The sequence below is a fragment of the Gorilla gorilla genome, chromosome 12 (genome assembly GCF_029281585.2).
Source record: "Gorilla gorilla gorilla isolate KB3781 chromosome 12, NHGRI_mGorGor1-v2.1_pri, whole genome shotgun sequence".
Taxonomy (NCBI): domain Eukaryota; kingdom Metazoa; phylum Chordata; class Mammalia; order Primates; family Hominidae; genus Gorilla; species Gorilla gorilla.
In genome coordinates, this window is record NC_073236.2 from 127,490,542 (window position 1) to 127,508,834 (window position 18,293).

An 18,293-nucleotide genomic window follows, 5' to 3' on the forward strand; every position below is an offset into this window, starting at 1 on the left:
CCATAGAACATAGAATTCAGAGTTAAAAAAAAAAAAAAACAAATCTCTGGAAATTATTGCCAGTCAATGATTTAGTCAATGTGAGTGTATTTTAATTTTATACCACCCCCCAGCACAGTTTAGAGCAAAGTCACACAATTAAAATAAATAAAGCAATATAAAACAAGGCTGGAAGGCCCTTCTGTTCCTGGATTCATTCTTGCCTCTGTGATAGAAACCCAGAAATAAAGATGCTCTTCCTCAGGGCACCACCTGCTAAGGAGGCCACCAGTTAATGTGAGAATTACCAGAATCATCAAACTGATAGAAAATTTGGCCTTCTGAAGGCAAAGAAAACAATTTTGTGAAATGTTCCCTTCCCAGAAGTCATCCTATCCCTTAAATTACCACACTGAACAAACATACCAACTAAAGCACCTGATGAAATTATTTGCTCTTAAAACATTTTCTTCCCCATTTTTAAAGTAACGCAGGCTTATTTTAAATAATTTGTAAAGTGACCTAAAGGTACAATGATGAGAGTAAATGTCACCCCAAATCTCAGAACCCAGAGACAACCATGTAAACCAGAGGGCATTTCTTTAACATGATGAGTATCATTCTGAATCTACATATTTTCAGCCTGTTATTTTTGTTGTTGTTATTGTTGTTTGTTTGTTTGAGATGGAGGTTCCCTGTTGTTGCCCAGGCTGGAGTGTAATGGTGCAATCTCGGCTCACTGCAACCTCCGCCTCCCAGGTTCAAGTGATTCTCCTGCCTCAGCCTCCTACGTAGCTGGGACTACAGGTGCACACCACCATGCCCGGCAATTTTTTTTTTTTTTTTTTTTTTTGTATTTTTAGTTAGTTAGAGACGGGGCTTCACCATGTTGGCCAGGGTGGCCTCAAACTCCTGATCTCAGGTGATCTGCCCACCTCAGCCTCCCAAAGTGCTGGGATCACAGCAGTGAGCCACAATGTTTGGCCTGTTTTGTTTTTTGTTTTTAACTCAGCATTATACTCTGAACATTTTCCCACATCATTAAAGAGCCCTTGGACTTTTTTTTCATTGACCACATAATTTTGAACAGATATATTTTTATTTAATTAACTGATGTAATGGAAATGACCTTTCATTAAGGATCATGCTTTCAGCCAACAAATATTTGCTGCATGTCTGCTTGATGCCAGACACTGGCTTAGACACCAAGGGCTGACATGAGCACATGGTCTCTGTTCTCATGGAGCTGACATCATAAGCATCTTTTATGTGTAAACCCCATGCTAGATCCCTGTGGTGCTGAGATGAATAAAGCCCAGTCTCTGCTCCCTGGGAACTCTCAGTTAGGGAGGGAGACAGGCAGTTGAACCTACAACAATTACCCGACATTGTGATATGAAGAATGAGGCCCTGCACGTACAAAGATGGAGGGAATGCATCTATGGGGGAGGGGCAGGAGGGAGGGCAGAACCTCTGCAGAACAAACGCTTAGTTTTAACATCATTATTTCGACAGATGTTGGTTCCAGTCCAAAGTATCTATACACAGACCATGCTGTGACTAATTAATGTCACTCTGCCCAAGAGAGTCTGGCCTAGTTAGTCACTTAAAGAGAACTTAGCATTGACGACTTACTGAGTTACCAGAGCAATGAAGATACAGATTCTCCCATCAGAAGACATAGGGAAGTAGCAGCATTGTCCAGTGGAAAATACTTTCGGTCAGGATCTAACTGCCTTAAACCCTGGTCTCAGTCCAGCCCCTGACCTGCTCTAGGAAGTGTCCAGGAGAATTGTCATAGCTAATCCCCATAACACCTTCCTCACAGTGGAGGTAATGGCATCCATAATCCCTAAGATACAGCCAATGTTTTCTATGGTCAGTCATGTCGGCAGATCAGGCTCTCCTCAGGAGAAGGTGCTGGCTCTGCCTAGGACAGAAGAGATTCTCTCTAACTGTGTGTTTAATTAATTAGCATAATCTTCACCCAGATCCCTGTCTGTGAATTTCTTTATTATTATTATTGCTGCTGTTGTCATACGATATATGTTCTCAGTGCAATCTCGGTTTTCATTAACCCAGTACACTGGTTCCACACTCTGCCAATTGCCAACTCAGAGGACGTCCTAACCCACATGGCTGTTAACTCATGTCTCTTTCATTGTGTATTTTTCTGGCTAAGTTTTTGGACCCAAAAACAGTCAGTTTTGCTGTAGCATTTGTTTTGAAACTCTGCACTTCTTTCGGTGTAATCAGTATATTAGGAAACAGTTTGAGCACAATGTAAATATATCTTTGCAATGAATTATTTCATCTGCTAGAAACTGCATACGGCTGACCCCGGGGTTCCTAGGAATATGCAAAACACACACACACCTCCATGCCTCTACCGGCTACCGCAGATCACTGGGTGTGTTATGAGCCACACCCATTCACATCTGGTTTTAGAACTTTCTCTCTGATTTCTGATCAACCCCAGTCTCCACTTCACAGGGACTCCCAAGCTGCCCCCTGCTGGCACCCACTTCCACAAGCAAACTCCAGGTCTTCTACAAGGAAAATGCCATGTTTATTCTGGTATCTAAGTACATCTTAACCATTTAACACGCGTGTTAAATAGCCCATAGCCTGCCTTTGTGATTGTGTGTCATTGATCAAGTTTTTAGTGTTGTAACCCCATTTTTTCCATAAGTCTTGTGTTTTTGCTGGCATACTTTCCCACAGTGCTGTAATTTATAGAAACACATATGTTGTGTTAGAGCAGACCTTACCGTAGAGGACTTTGTGTTCTCCCCTTACTATTTTATCTTGCTGAACTTGCCACTGAGATTGATCATGCTATTTTTATAACGTTGGATCAAGTGTTCCAAACAAGTGTTTTATTCTAATTTTACAGGTGAATTATCTGAGGCTTAAGGACAGTAAAGTCTAGCTTAACTCTTCATAAATGAGTGGTACAATAAGGATGACAATTACCTTGTGTTTCTTGATCCAGGGGAAGCAGCATGTTGCTGTATAAAGAGGGTGGTCTTTGGATGGGGCACATCTAGATTTGAATTTCAGCTTCATAAAATCTTTCAGTGTGAGTGCCTTCAGTAAACTACTCAGATCTCCAAACCTCATTCTCCTTGAGTATCAACATCAGGAAGTTGACATTCACTTCTGAGAAGTACTCTGGAAATTAAGCCACAAAATGTAAGGAAAATGTGAATCTAATGCCTTGGGCAAGGCAGACATATTTGCTCTTTCCTCTTTCCTTTGTATAATAATACCAGATTGTATAATTCAGGGTTATCCAGAGAAACAGAACCAATAGAAGACACATATGTATGTGTGTATATATATATATACATACACACACACATACACACATATATGTGTGTGTATGTGTATATACATATGCATACACACATTCATTATATATATGTGTCTATATATATGTATGTATACACACAGACATGTCATATTTATAATGGGAATTGGTTCACACAATTATGAAGGCCAAGAAGTCCCACCATCTGCCATCTGCAAGCTGGAGAACCAAGAAAGATGGTGATGTAATTTAGTTCAGATAAGAAGGCCGAGAACCAGAAGTGCCAAAGTCTGAGGATGGGCAGAGATGACTGTCCCAACTCACACACAGTGAATTGACCTTTCTTCTGCCTTTTTGTTTTGTTAAGGTCCTCAACACATTAGCTGGTCCAACCTACACTGGTGAGAGTGGGTCTTCTTCACTCAGTCTGCTGATTCAAATGCTGACCTCTTCTGGAAATACCCTCACAGACACACCCAGCAGTAATGTTTTACCTGCCCAGCTATCTGGGCAGTTCTTAGCCCAGTCAAGTTGACACATTAAAATTAACATCACACAGGTAAATGTTATTGGGCGCTTATTTTAACTTAAGTGCCTACTAGCTTATTGGGCACTGAAGAAACTGTTCTAAGCACTTTTGTATATTAACTAATTTAACCTTGATAACAACCCTATTCAGCAGAGTTCATTAGTATTCGTTTTTCACAGATGAGTAAATGCATGCACAGAAAGGTCAGGTGATTTGCTTAAGGTCAAGTAGCTAGTGTGCCAGTTATTAAGTTATGGACTCTCAGCTCTAAACCCACCCTTCTGTACGCTGCTTTGTGGAGCTGGGGCCGAGGTTCAGAAAAGCACATTTTTGCCTTGCCAACTGGATTCCCATTATGCTCTACAAGGCTGGAGGGACGTGGCCCTTTCTGTTTGTTGCTTGCCTCACTTTCTGTGCATGTGCTATTCCCCCATTAATGCTTGTTCTCCCTGCCAGGAGCAATTTTTTCCAGCTGCAGTAGCTGAACCCACTTTACAGTTTTTTTCACCACTTGCAGGACAAGCTCAATCGTATGCCCCCAAAGCAACACCAGCTGGCCAGCCATCTTCTCAGAGGTCTCTGTTTTTGTTCCAAGGGGCCCTCTACTAAGGTTCAAAGATTTAACCAACTCACACTCATTTTGTTCCCTCAGTCGTAGGGGCTGTCATGTGTCCTGCAGTTGCTACCTCTGTGATACCTTTGAGATTTCTTCTTACACTTTCAGTTACCTAATTAACAACTTTATACCTCTTTAACAATAATTCATATTAAATTCTCTCTGATGATTGAAATAGTCTGTGGGCTCTGCATCTTGGCGGCCCCCTGACCAATGCATCTGGGAAGAGGCAGAAACAGAACACTATACCAGCAGCTGTGTGCAGGAGTAGACCATTATTATATACAGCCTCTCAGCTATTATTACATAATTACATATCCATACACAGCAGCTATTATCTTTGTGTGTCTGTTTGATTGATTTTTTTGACACAGGGTCTCACTCTATCACCCCAGCTGTAGTGCAGTGGCAAGATCATGGCTCTCTGCAGCCTTGACCTCCCAGGATCGGGTAATCCTCTCACCTCAGCCTCTCAAGTAGCTAAGACTAGAGGTATGTGCCACCATGCCCAGCTAATTGCAGTAGTTATTATCTTTAGTACAAACTGACTTATGACATAGCTGGCCAATGTTGTACTGTCAGCTCTGATGTTCTAGAGTTACAAGAAGCTAAGTACTTCAACCTTCCATGGGACCTGACTTCTAGGGACCAGTGGAAACTGACCACTAGCCTCTTCTTGTGGCCCACTGACCACTAAACGAAAGAGAAAAGAGGCAAGGAAAGCTAACAGACAGAAGATATCCATATTTGACCCACTGAAGTTTTCTCTGGAATTTTGCACTTCCACATAGAGTAAAGGACAGAGTATTCTCCCTGGAATCTGCTAGTCCATAGCCTTCTAGAATGTCTGAGTTGGAAAGGACCCCAGAAAGCACTCAGTTCAAAACTCCCATTTTAAAAATGAGTACATTGAGGCCCAAAGAAAAGGGCTAGCTCCAAATCACACAGTGAGTTAGTGCTGGTGCCCAGACCAGAACACAGGTCTCCTGATTCCTGATCTTCCCATGGCTAAGCTTCTATGCTTTTCCTAGAGATCATGGTCACTTCTCTGAAATCTGACCTCTGCAGATAAGAATTCCCTTGCTTCTCCCTCATTCCCGTTCCTAGAAACCTGGAGAAATGGGAGTAGGAGAGGTTTTTTCCTCCGGTCTCATTCTTTATGGCTTCTGCCTCCTCTCAGGGCTGTAAGGTAACGAGGATGAAGTGAGTGAGTGAGTCTGGCAAGTGCAGGGTGCGATCCCATCTTTACTTACAATGTTGATATTTTCTTCACCATTGGATATTTTTACAAAAATTCTGATTTTTAAAATATTGCACTAAAATATTATTTATCAGGACTGCTGAGTGTTTTGGTGCCTCTTTATATTTTGCTCCCCTGGTGAGTGCCTTTCTGGTCACCTCCTTGACCTGTCCCACCCTCCGTTCCTGCCCTTTGACTACATCCCCAGTCTGGTCAGTTTTCGCCACTTTGTAACCATTTTCTGACGCATGGTCCCCTTTCTGTAATACCGGAAGCATTCCTACTGATAACACAGATGATGAGTAACATGAACAACGACCACCCAGGGCCAGCTGATAGAGATTCAAGATAAAACGGGGGAATTCCTGACTTTGATGAAATGGATGCTGTGGTGCAGTGGAGCAGCATAGGCTTTGAAGTCAGAGGCACTGGGGTTTCAGTCCTGATCACACCACTTAGCAGCTGTGTGAGGAGCAGTGACTGATTGTCTGTGATCTGAAAGCAGTGGATACCCAGACATGAGCAGAGCCTACTTCCTGTTCCTACAGCAGGCACAATCCAGATGGAGGACATTGTTTATTTCTCTGGGCCTTGTTTTCTGTAACTGAAAGTGAAAATAGCATCATCTCACAGTGAGGATTAAATACGATTCTTTACATGAAATTGCCTAGCATAATGTGGGTGCCCAGTTAAAATGTGCCTCTGCACAAGTAAATACAATCTTCACTGGAAAATTCTTGTTGACAGGAGCCATCACAATGCATACTCTTTCACTATTTAGATCCATCTTCATACAGCTACTTTTCCTAATTTAAGAAGACCCAGAAAAAAAAAATTACTGAAAACTTTTCAATGGATGCCTCAATATTTAAAACAATTAAGGAGGAAGACACATTTCTTTCAGCTGCACTCAAGTCCTTCAGATTTTCATGTAGCAATTTTCATTCCAATGCCCCTGGTCCTTTGCATTTACATTTTTACAGCAGAATCTTTGTGCTTCCCCACACCTTTCTACCACTGAACTTAGTCTTCATCCTTTCAGTTCAACAATGGCCTTGAGTATGCCTTCTCATAAAGGGGTCAAGAATGACCTGAGGCCAGGTGCGGTGGCTCATGCCTATAATCCAAGCATTTTGGGAGGCTGAGGTGGGAGGATCACTTGAGTCCAGGAGCTCAATACCAGCCTGGGTAACATAAAAAGACTCTGTCTCTACATTAAAAAAAATTATCAGGGCATGGTGGCATGTGCCTGTAGTCCCAGCTACTCAGGAGGCTAAGGTGGAAGGATCACTTGAACCCCTGAGGTCAAAGCTGCAGTGAACTATGATCATTCCACTGCACTCAGACTGGGCAATAGGGTGAGATCAAGTCTCAAAAAAAAAAAAAAATGTGAGAGCTATTCTGCACACTTCTGGTGTTGTGATTGCAGTATTTATCTGAAAATAATGTGGGAGCAACCTCTCCTAACACATTGTGGTAGGTAGAATTCTGAGATGACCTCCAATAAGTCATGCCCTTTCATAATTTCTGGTTCCTGAGTGCAGGTGGAAACTATGATTACTTCTAGCCAATAAAATATGACAAATTGAGGATAGCCACTCCCATGATCATGATATGTCACATAAGACTCCATCATAGCAAGCTGAAATGAGAGATTCTCTTCCTGGCCTTGAGTACATGAGTTACTATGTTATGAGAAGGCCTGCAAGAGGGTCAGGTGTCTGGGAACTCTGGGTGGCCTGTACTTGTTGACAACAGCCCTGTCTGACAGCCACCAAGAAGCAAGAACTTCAGTCCTACAGCCACAAGGAACTGAATTCTTCCAACTATGTGAACTCAGACAAAAAGACTCTAAGCTCTAGAAGAAATGCAGCTCAGATAGGCACTTGATTCCAGCTTTAGGAGATCCTGAGCATAGGCCTAGCTAAGCTTTATTGGCTTTGGACACATGGAAACTAGGAGATAACAAACTTACATTGTTTCAAGGCACTAAGTTTATGGAAATTTGTTACACAGCAATAGAAAATTATTAATAAGTGCTCACTTTGGCAGCACATACACTAAAATTGGAATGATACAGAGATTAGCTTGGCCCCTGTGCAAGGATGACACACAAATTCGTGAAGTACTCCATATGTTTTTTGCAATCTACCCATCTGACAAAGGTCCAATATCCAGAATTTACAAGACAAACAATTTTACAGGAAAAAGCAAACAACCCCAACAAAAAGTGGGCAAAGGATATGAAGAAACACTTCTCAAAAGAAGACATTTACATGCCCAACAAACATGAAAAAAAGCTCAACATCATTGATCATCAGAGAAATGCAAATCAAAACCACAATGTGATACCATCTCATGCCAGTCAGAATGGCGATTATTAAAAAGTCAGGAAACAATAGACGCTGGTGAGGCTGTGGAGAAATAGGAACACTTTCACACACTGTTGGTGGGAATGTAAATTAGTTCAATCATTCCAGAAGACAGTGTGGCGATTCCTCAAGGATCTAGAATCAGAAATACCATTTGACCTAGAAGTCCCATTACTGCGTATATACCCAAAGAAATATAAATCATTCTACTCTAAAGATACATGCACACATATGTTTATTGCAGCACTATTTACAATAGCAAAGACATGGACTCAACCCAAATGTCCGTCAATGATAGACTGGATAAAGAAAATGTGGTACATATACACCATGGAATTCTATGCAGCCATAGAAAGGAATGAGATCATGTACTTTGCAGGGACACAGATGAAGCTGGAAGCCATCATCCTCAGCAAACTAATACAGGAATAGAAAACCAAACACTGCATGTTCTCACTCATAATTGGGAGTTGAACAATGAGAATACATGGACACAGAGAGGTGAACAACACATACCAGGGCCTGTTGGGGGGTGGAGGTGAGGAGAAGGAACTTAGAGCCTGGGTCAATAGGTCCAGCAAACCACCACGGCACACGTATACCTATGTAACAAACCTGCACATTCTGCACATGTATTCCATTTTTTAGAAGAAATAAAAAAATTATAAAAGAAAATTATTAATAATACACGCAACTGGTTTACTTGAGAAGTCTGAAGTAGGGAAGCTAATTCAACATGTTTTCTTGGTACTCTCCTCTCCACATAGAAGGTGACACTAGGGTAGACCATTGAGTCTGGGTTTGAAATTTCATTTATTCCTCAGCCCAATATTTCATATAGAATTGAATCCTCTTGCATGACCTGCTCTGTGTTCCCTTCAGTGGCTTGATTGCCTCACATCAGTTTTGTTAAGGAATGAGTGAAGCATTTCCTCCAAGTGTCTATGCAGTAGTTTTGATCTAGGGGATAAGCATAGAATTCAATGGGATCCAAACATGTGATGGACTTTGAGGGAGCTGATTCCTGTATAACTTTAATCAGAAACCCTATGGAGTGAACTACAGTTAGCTTTCATTTACAACTTTTGCAAACATCAGAGACAAGGCTAATCAGAACACTCTCAAGACACATCATAAACAAATTGTAGCCATTTGTGGAACAGATCAGTTATGTATTCATCAACGGTACCAGGAGACTCTATAGAATGGCATCAGGGAAAGTCTGCAGACATCTGCCTCCCATCAGCCAGACACGTACACACGCATGCTAGCTTATCCCACCTCACAGCACAACAGTGACACCTTGATTGCAAGTTTAACTTTAGTCACTTTTTCTATGTAACAAACTACCCCAAAACTCCATAGTTTAAAACAGCAATAATTTACTTTTTTCTGATCATGGTGTAGATTGATTATGTGGCTCTTATGTTCCATACAGTGTCTTGATCTTTTCAGGCTGCTATAACAAAACATTTTAAACTGGGTAACTTATAATACCAGAAATTTATTTCTTAGAACACTAGAGGCTGGAAAGTCCAAGATCATAGTACCAGCAGATTTGGTGTCTAGTGAGGGCTCCCTCTCTGCTTCACAGATGGCGCCTTCATGCTGTGTCCTCACATGGTGTAAGGGGCAAGACAGCTCAGAGACTCATTTTATAACAGCATGAATCTCATTTGGCCTAATCACCTTCCAAAGACCTCATATCTTTATACGATCATGTTAGGGATTAGGTTTTAATATATGAATTTTGAGGGAAACACAAACATTTACAACATAGCACACAGTGGCCTCTGCTATGGCCATTCAAGTGGTTTTGCATTCATTTGGTGGCTGGTTTCTCTCAGCTGTCTGGGGCTTTGGGGCTAACCGTCAGCTAGGGCATCTCTATTGTCCATGTGAACCCTCTCCCCTTGTGGTTTCTCATCCTCACAGCTTTCTTCATGTAACCTCTCTTCTGCAGGATGGCTTGGATTTTCTTTGCAAGACAGCTGGGTGTCAAGAAGGCAAAAGAACCATCTTCCATAACTCTAAAAGGCTAAGCCTGGAAGACCACACGGTCATTTCTGCCATTTTTATATTAGTTACAACAAGTCATCAGCCAGTCAAGACTCGAGAAAAGAGGAAACTGACTCCACCCTTGATAAGAACAGTAAGATGTATGTCCAGGGAGGGGTAGAATTCTTTATGGCCATCTGTGATGACTTTCCAGAGTATTCATTTGTGAGTTTCTCCATGAGATGATTCTTATAGTTTATCTTTGATTTTAATTTTTCTATTACTTACTAAGTGTGGTATTTAAATTGGTAAATAATTAATTTTAAGTTATTTTTCATGATTTATGTAATTTATATAATGCATCTCCCACCCATATACATCCTACAAAATACTACTGATGTGTTTCTAGGGCAGTTTTTAGACACTGATCTCACAAGTTTTAGGTTATGCCCTGATCTCCTTAAGTTTCCTTTAATATTTCATTATTGCTCTGTTACTCATAACGTTATGATCAAAGAAATAGGTCTATATTGTCTGTGGAGTAAAACTCGAGCCTCCACCCTGAGCCTTTGGCCTTTGAGATCAGTTAATGGACTATAAGATGTTCTAAGGGGCACAGAGTTAGGACGGGTCCAGTGAGACAAGCCTGGTTCTGAATTCAAGTTCCATGATATCAATTCATCTTCTCTTAAAATAGTTGCATAGTTTTAAAAATATTTTTATCTTAAATATAGGGACAATAACTTCTACTTTATAATTTACCAAATAATATATGCAGAAGACTTGAAATTAGTGATAGCACCGTTATTTATATTTCACTAATATATCTTTGTTCACTGAGATAGTTCTCACTGAGAAGGAAATTTCAGTATTACCTGGGAAAGTAACTATTTTCAGTAAAAATACATGCCTGCTACCAAACCCGATTCTCTCCTAGAACTTCTCATCTTTCATATTAGAGGATTTGAATTTTATGCTATTAATGTAGAGATGATTCTGAGACATAGCATGCTCCCAACTGAAAGCCCTTTCCTTACCAACCATTGGTATACTGCTTTATAGTATGAACATTTTCCAGCTCTCTCCCATTTAAACTTAAATGAAATACAAGCCAAAAAAGCATAGGGAACATCATTTCCATTGTACAGATGAAGAAATCTAAACCCAGAAAGGCTTGAAGTTTTTCCTATGGTCATTTTGTCAAGCAATCTTCTGACTTCAAGACCTATGCATTTGCATTCTGCTCTCTCTCTCTGAATGTTGAACAAATACAGTAATGTCATGAGACAAGGAAGAAACCAGACCATTTCCGAGCAGATTTCATGTGTGACGAAGTTTTCTACAACTTCATAGGTAATATTTTCACTTAATCCTAATGCATGAGAGATACGAATTATCAGTTTGACTTAACAGAAGAGAAAGCTAAGTTCTGAGGAGCAATAGGCTAGCTTATACATTGGCAGATTTTAAAAATTGGACCCGGAGAAGCTAATCTTATATACCAGGCTATTTTCATTTCCCCTTATGATCTATGTGAGAGAGGGGCAAAGAAGCGACTCCGTGTATGAAGAATCTGCATATGGCTCTTTTTTGTTCTGGTCTATGCTAAGCCTTAACCTGCAATTGCACAACATGAAATGGCAGGGGGTGTCCTTTTTACCACCCTTAAGTTTGTCGTGGTAGAATTTTATCTGCAGCTATAGACTGTGCAATGAGTGCACCGGAGGTGCAGAATGTTACGAAGTCATATTTTTAGCTTGGTTTTCTTATTCTGGGGAACAGTTGTCTGCAGCAGCATGATTTGATCATGTTTGATTACTGACTTTGCACAGTTCTGTCTTCCTTACACACTGCCACCATTGGCTTCCACAGTATTAATTCATTTAACCTTAAAAAAAATTCCTGTCTCCTCAGTCTTTCTGTTATTATAGACTCACTGAAGCCCTCTATGTAAAAACATATGCCTCTGCCTTGGGAAACCATGGACACACGTTGAAATTCCTCAGGTAATCTGGAGCACACCTAATCTGGAAAAAAAATGGTTTTCATGTAAGTTGGAGACGAGAGATGATATGGTTTGCATCCGTGTTCCTGCCCAAATATCATGTCAAATTGTAATCTCCAATGTTGGAGGTGAGGCTTGGTGGGAGGTGATTTTTCATAAATGGTCTAGCACCATCTCCCTTGGTACTGTCCTCATGATAGTGAGTGAGTTATCCTGATATCTGGTTGTTTAAAACTGTGTAGCCCCTCCCGTGATGGTTAACATTGAGTGTCAACTTGATTGGACTGAAGGATGCAAAGTATTGTTCCTAGGTGTGTCTGTGAGGGTGTTGCCAAAGGAGATTAACATATGAGTCAGTGGACTGGGAGAGGCAGACCCACCCTCAATCTGGTGGGCACCATCTAGTCAGCTGCTAGCTCAGCTAAGATAAAAGCAGGCAGAGGAACGTGGAAGACCTAGACTGACTGAGTCTTTTTACCTTCATCTTTCTTCTGTGATGGATGTTTCCTGCCCTTGAACATCAAACTTCAAGTTCTTCAGCTTTGGGACTCTTGGACCTTTGACCACAGACTGAAGGCTGCACTATTAGCTGTCCTAGTTTTGAGGTTTGGGGACTTGGACTGGCTTCCTTGCTCCTCAGCTTGCAGATGGCCTATTGTGGAACTTCACCTTGTGATCATGTGTGTCAATACTGCTTAATAAACTCCCCTTTGTATACAAATCTATCCTATTAGTTCTGTCCCTCCAGAGAATCCTGACTAATACACCTCCCACTCTCTCTCTCTTGCTCCTGCTCCAGCCATGTGATGTGTGGACTTCCCCTTTGCCTTCTACCATAATTGTAAGTTTCCCAAGGTCTCCCCAGAAGCCAAGCAAATGCCAGCACAATGCTTCCTGTACAGCCTGTGGAACTGTGAGCCAATTAAACCTCGTTTCTTTATAAATTACCCAGTCTCAGGTATTTCTTTATAGCAATGCAAGAATGATGAACACAGAGGTTTACCTCTTCTGTGTGCATCTGTTTTTGTGCATTACCTCAAAACTGTAAAGAGTTAGACAAAGCTAGAGCTAAGGATCTCTGGGACCAGCAAGGGTGAGAGGGACTTCATGGGTGAATGTTCTTAGTGAGCGCCTCATCCTCTAAAACCCAGACCCTTCCCCACTCATTTCATGATGAGGCTTTCTGTTCCTTGTCCCATAGGAGTCACTCTGAGGTGCTTGAGGTAAAACAAGAGGTGACACTTAGTAAGTATTTTAGTCAGCTCATGCTGAATAACAAAACACCAGAGACTGGGAGCCCTAAACAAAAGGCATTTATTATCTCACAGTGCTGGAGGCTAAAAATCTATGATTAAGTCGCCAACATATTTGGTTTCTGGTGAGGGCCTCTTCCTGGCTTGCAGATGGCTGCCTTCTCACTGTGTCCTCACATGGTCTTTGTCCTGTGCATACACAGAGAGAAAAAGAGACGCCTCTGGTGTCTCTGCCTCTTCTTATAAAGACATCAATCCTATCAGAATAGGGCCCCCACCCTTATGACCACCTTAATTAATTACCTCCTTAAAGCCCCTATCTCCAAATACAGTCATATTGGGGCTGAGGACTTCATCATATGAATTTTGGGGTGGGGACGAATTAGCTCATAAAAATAAGTAATAGCTATTAAAATATATGAGACACTATGTGGCAGGCATCATACTGTGGAATTTTATATTATTTCATTCAATTCTGGTAAAGTCTTCATATGCATACATACATACATAAACATGCATATATGTATGAGTATGTGTGTATACGTATCTATAATCTCATTTTAAAGGTAAGAAAAATGAAAGAGGGGTTAAAAACTCACCACTGAGAGTAAATAAGGGCCAGATCCAGGATTTGAATCAGATGTGTTTGTCTCCAAAGACACTACCCCAAGTCTCAGTATCTCTCTCTCTCTCTCTCTCATTTCTGCCTATGTTACAGCAGCAATGGTTCTCTCAAACAGAAAATCCATCTCATACTAGAGCTGAGCTGAGCGTCAGAGCAGCCCTGCCTCTAACCAAGCCACACAAGGCCCACTTGGCTTTTCCATCCTTCCCACCCAGCCTCATCTGCCTCCAGTTGGGAACTCATTTTAAACTGACATCAGGTGTTGGGGCAAAGGTCGAGTGGTAACGAAAGCTGTGAAATAAGTTTAAATGATGGGAAATATTCCCCAAATGCATCAAAAGAGAGCCAATTTATATAAAAGCTGAGGAATTCCACTGCGTGTGTGTGTGTGTGTGTGTGTGTGTGTGTGTGTGCGTATATGTGTGTGTGTCTGGGTGGAGTGAAGGATGTAGGGAGTGAGGAAGAAAAACGGAAGGAAGAGAAGGTAAAGTGAGGGGGTAAGGAGAGAGTGAGAAAAAGAGAGAGATTGAAAACCAACTCTTGCTCAAACCATTAAAGAAGGGAAAAACTGCTGAATAAGACCATTCATTATTCTCTTTTTGCACTTCAAACAAATGGTAATTGTTGGTTTAGCTAACAAGTTGTGCCTTAATTACAGGCCATTAGGCACCATTAATAAAGAAAACCAAATCCACAAGAATCTGAATCTCATGTCTTGCATTTTATTCCCTAGAAAGAAGACCTACTCTAAAATGATTTAAAACTCTGCCTCTAAACCATGTAACAGCTCAGTGATGCTCACTGTCCCATAGCTTTGCTCAGGTATTACTTTCTCTGAGAAGCCTCCTCGCTCTTCCCTCCCTCTCCCAACACCAGCCCTGCTGCCTTGAGTCCTGACTGATTAAAGTAGTCCTTCCTTCTGAGGAGTTTCAGAAGGAGGTACTGATTTTGACCTCACCTGCATGGCCTGTCTGCCTCTCTGTCCTTCCAAATAGTCTTTGAACTACCTGCAAAGAGTAACACTTTTTTTAAATCCTACTGGCCATGGAAATAATAAAAATAATTACTACTCCTCTTATTTGTTGAATCCTCGATACACATCCTTCTATTTACTTTTTTATAAAATGTAATTCTCTCAACAATCCACTAGTGTGGGTATAACTGCATCTTTTTAAGGATAAGAAAAGCAAGGCTCAGAATGGCTAACTAACTTGCCTACGGCCATGAAGCTGGTAAGTGGCAGGGCCAGGACTGAAATCTACAGCTCATGCTCTTGCCAGAAGCAGAATTAGGTAGAAAAGTGCTAAATGTTTAGTTGTCTATTTACAATGTGAACTCCTTTTTGCCAGTTGTATTAGTCCTTTCTCATGCTGTTAATAAAGATACACCTGAGACTGGGTAATTTATAAAGGAAAGAGGTTTAATTGGCTCACAGTTTACCATGGCTGGGGAGGCCTCATGGAACTTATAATCATGGTGGAAGGCACCTCTTCACAGGGCAGCAGGAGAGAGAATGCGTGCCAAGCAAAGGGGGAAGCCTCTTACAAAACCATCAGGTCTCACGAGAACTCACTCTCTATCACAAGAACAGCATGGGGAATGCTACCCCCATGATTCAATTATCTCCACCAGGTCCTACTCTTGACACATGGAGATTATTACAATTCAAGGTGAGATTTGGCTGGGGACACAGAGCCAAACCATATCATTTTCCCCCATGGACCCTCCCACATCTCATGCTCTCACATTTCAAAACACAATCATGCCTTCCCAACAGTCCCCCAAAGTGTTAACTCATTCCTGCATTAATCCAAAAGTCCAAGTCTAAAGTCTCATCTGACACAAGGCAAGTCCCTTCTGCCTATGAGCCTGGAAGATCAAAAGCAAGTTTGTTACTTCCCAAATACAATGGGGATACAGGTATTGAGTAAATACACCTGTTCCAAATGGGAGACATTGACCACAACAAAGGGGCTACAGGCCCTATGCAAGTCCAACATCCAATAGGGTAGTCATTATACCTTAAAATTCCAAAATGATCTCCTTTGACTCCTTGTCTCACATCCAGGTCACACTGATTCAAGTGGTGGGCTCCAACAGCCTTGGGCTATTCTGCCCCTGTGGCTTTGCAGGGTACAGCCCCCTTCCTAGCTGCTTCCATGGGCTGTCATTGAATGTCTGCAGCTTTTGCAGGTGCAGTGTGCAAGCTGTCAGTGGATCTACCATTTGGGGTCTGGAGGACAGTGGTCCTCTTCTCACAGCTCCACTAGATAGTGTCCTAGTGGAGACTCTACGTAGGGGATCCCACCCATATTTCCCTCCTGCACTGCCCTCACAGAGGTTCTTCATGAGGGCTCTGCCCCTGCAGCAAACTTCTGTCTGGACATCCAGGAGTTTCCATACATCTTCTGAAATCTAGGCAAAGATTCGCGAACCTTAATTCTTCACTTCTGTGCCCCTTAAGGCCCAACACCATGTGGAAGCTGCCAAGGCTTGAGGCTTGCACCCTCTGAAGCACTGGCCTGAGCTGTACTTTGGCCTCTGTTAGCCACGACTGGAATGGCTGGGATGCAGAGCACTAAGTCCGGAGGCTGCACACAGCAGTGGGGCCCTGGACCTGGCCCAGAAAACCATTTTCCCTCCTAGCCCTCCAGGCCTGTGATAGGAGGGGCTGTCACAAAGGTCTCTGGTATGCCCTGGAGGCATTTTCCCCATTGTCTTGGTGATTAACATTCCTCCTTGTTACTTATGCAAATTTCTTCAGCTGGCTTGAATTTCTCCCCAGAAAATGGGTTTTTCTTTTCTATCACATTGTCAGGCTGCAAATTTCCCAAACTTTTTGCTCTGCTTCATCTTGAACGACTTGCCACTTAGAAATTTCTTCTCCCAGCTACTGCAAATCATCTCTCTCAAGTTCAAAGTTCCACAGATCTCTAAGGCAGGGACAAAATGCCACCAGTCTCTGCTAAAGCATAGCAAGAGTGACCTTTACTCCAGTTCCCAACAAGTTCCTTATTTTCATCTGAGACCACCTCAGCCTGGACTTCATTGTCCATATCACTATCAGCATTTTGGTCAAAGCTATTCAACGAGTCTCTAGGAAGTTCCAAACTTTTCCATATCTTCCTGTCTTCTGAGCCTTCTAAGTCCCTAGGAAGTTCCAAACTTTCCCACATTTTTCCTATCTTCTTCTGAACTCTCCAAACTGTTCAGACCTCTGCCTATTACCCAGAACCAAAGTTACTTCTACATTTTTGGGTATATTTATAGCAGCACTCCTCTCTCTGCAGTACTAGTTTACTGTATTAGTCTGTTCTCATGCTGCTATTATATAAATAACTGTCCAAGACTGGGTAATTTATAAAGGAAAGAGGATTAATTGGCTCACAGTTCAGCATGGCTGGGGAGGCCTCAGGAAACTTACATTCATGGTGGAAGACACCTCTTCACAGGGCAGCAGCAGAGATAATGAGTGTTGAGCGAAGGAGGAAGCCTCGTATAAGATCATCAGATCTTGTGGGAACTCACTCTCTATCACAAGGACAGCATGGGAATACTGCACCCATGATTCAATCATCTCCACCCAGTCCCACTCTTGACACATGGGGATTATTACAATTCAAGGTAAGACTTGGCTGAGGACACAGCCAAACCATATCACCAGTTGTCTTTTTCTGGGTCAGTTTTGTGTTTCTGAAGATGTAGGGTGGTGATGGCTGCTCTTTGATTATTGCAAAGTCACATGTCAACCGGATTGGCCTGTGCTAAAATTGGCTACTAGCTATATAGTAAGTGTTGATGAGGACATAGAGCAACTGGAATTCATACACTGCTGGTGAGAGTGTAAAATGGCATAAGACCTTTGGAAAAATGTTTGGCAGATTTTATAATGTTAAATCTACTTATCGTGTGACTCAACAATTCTACTTCTGTTTTACTCAAGACAAATAAAAACATATGTTCACACAAATAGATCTACATGAATTTTTAAAGCAGTGTTACTCAAAATAACCAAAACCTGGAAATAACCCAAATGTTCATTAACAGGTGAAGAATAAAAAATACAAGAGCTAGGGCATATTCATATAATGTATTTTTTAAATGATATCAAAGAGTGAATGTGAACAAAGGACTGAATTAGATATCCTCTATTCATAATAAATGATATTTTCCTCCATCTCACTTCATCCTTGTAATTCAACATAGTACAATCCCACAAATATGAGAAATTGCAGCCATAAACAGAAAATTCTCAGTATCTAGACTAAGTTGTTGTGGAAAATCCACTGTGTGCCATAGCAGCACAACATACAGTGAGTTCAGTCCTGTTCACCCATCTGCCTGGTTCTGGGATTACTGCGAC

At 41.6% G+C, this 18,293-nt stretch overlaps 1 non-coding gene across 1 annotated transcript; it reads left to right on the forward strand.

Annotated features, from left to right (window-relative positions):
* Window positions 1-7,713: 7,713 nt before the first annotated feature.
* Window positions 7,714-7,817, forward strand: LOC115933700 (U6 spliceosomal RNA). Its single transcript, XR_004069554.1, has one exon. It is a non-coding gene; the product is annotated as a U6 spliceosomal RNA (small nuclear RNA).
* Window positions 7,818-18,293: the final 10,476 nt, after the last annotated feature.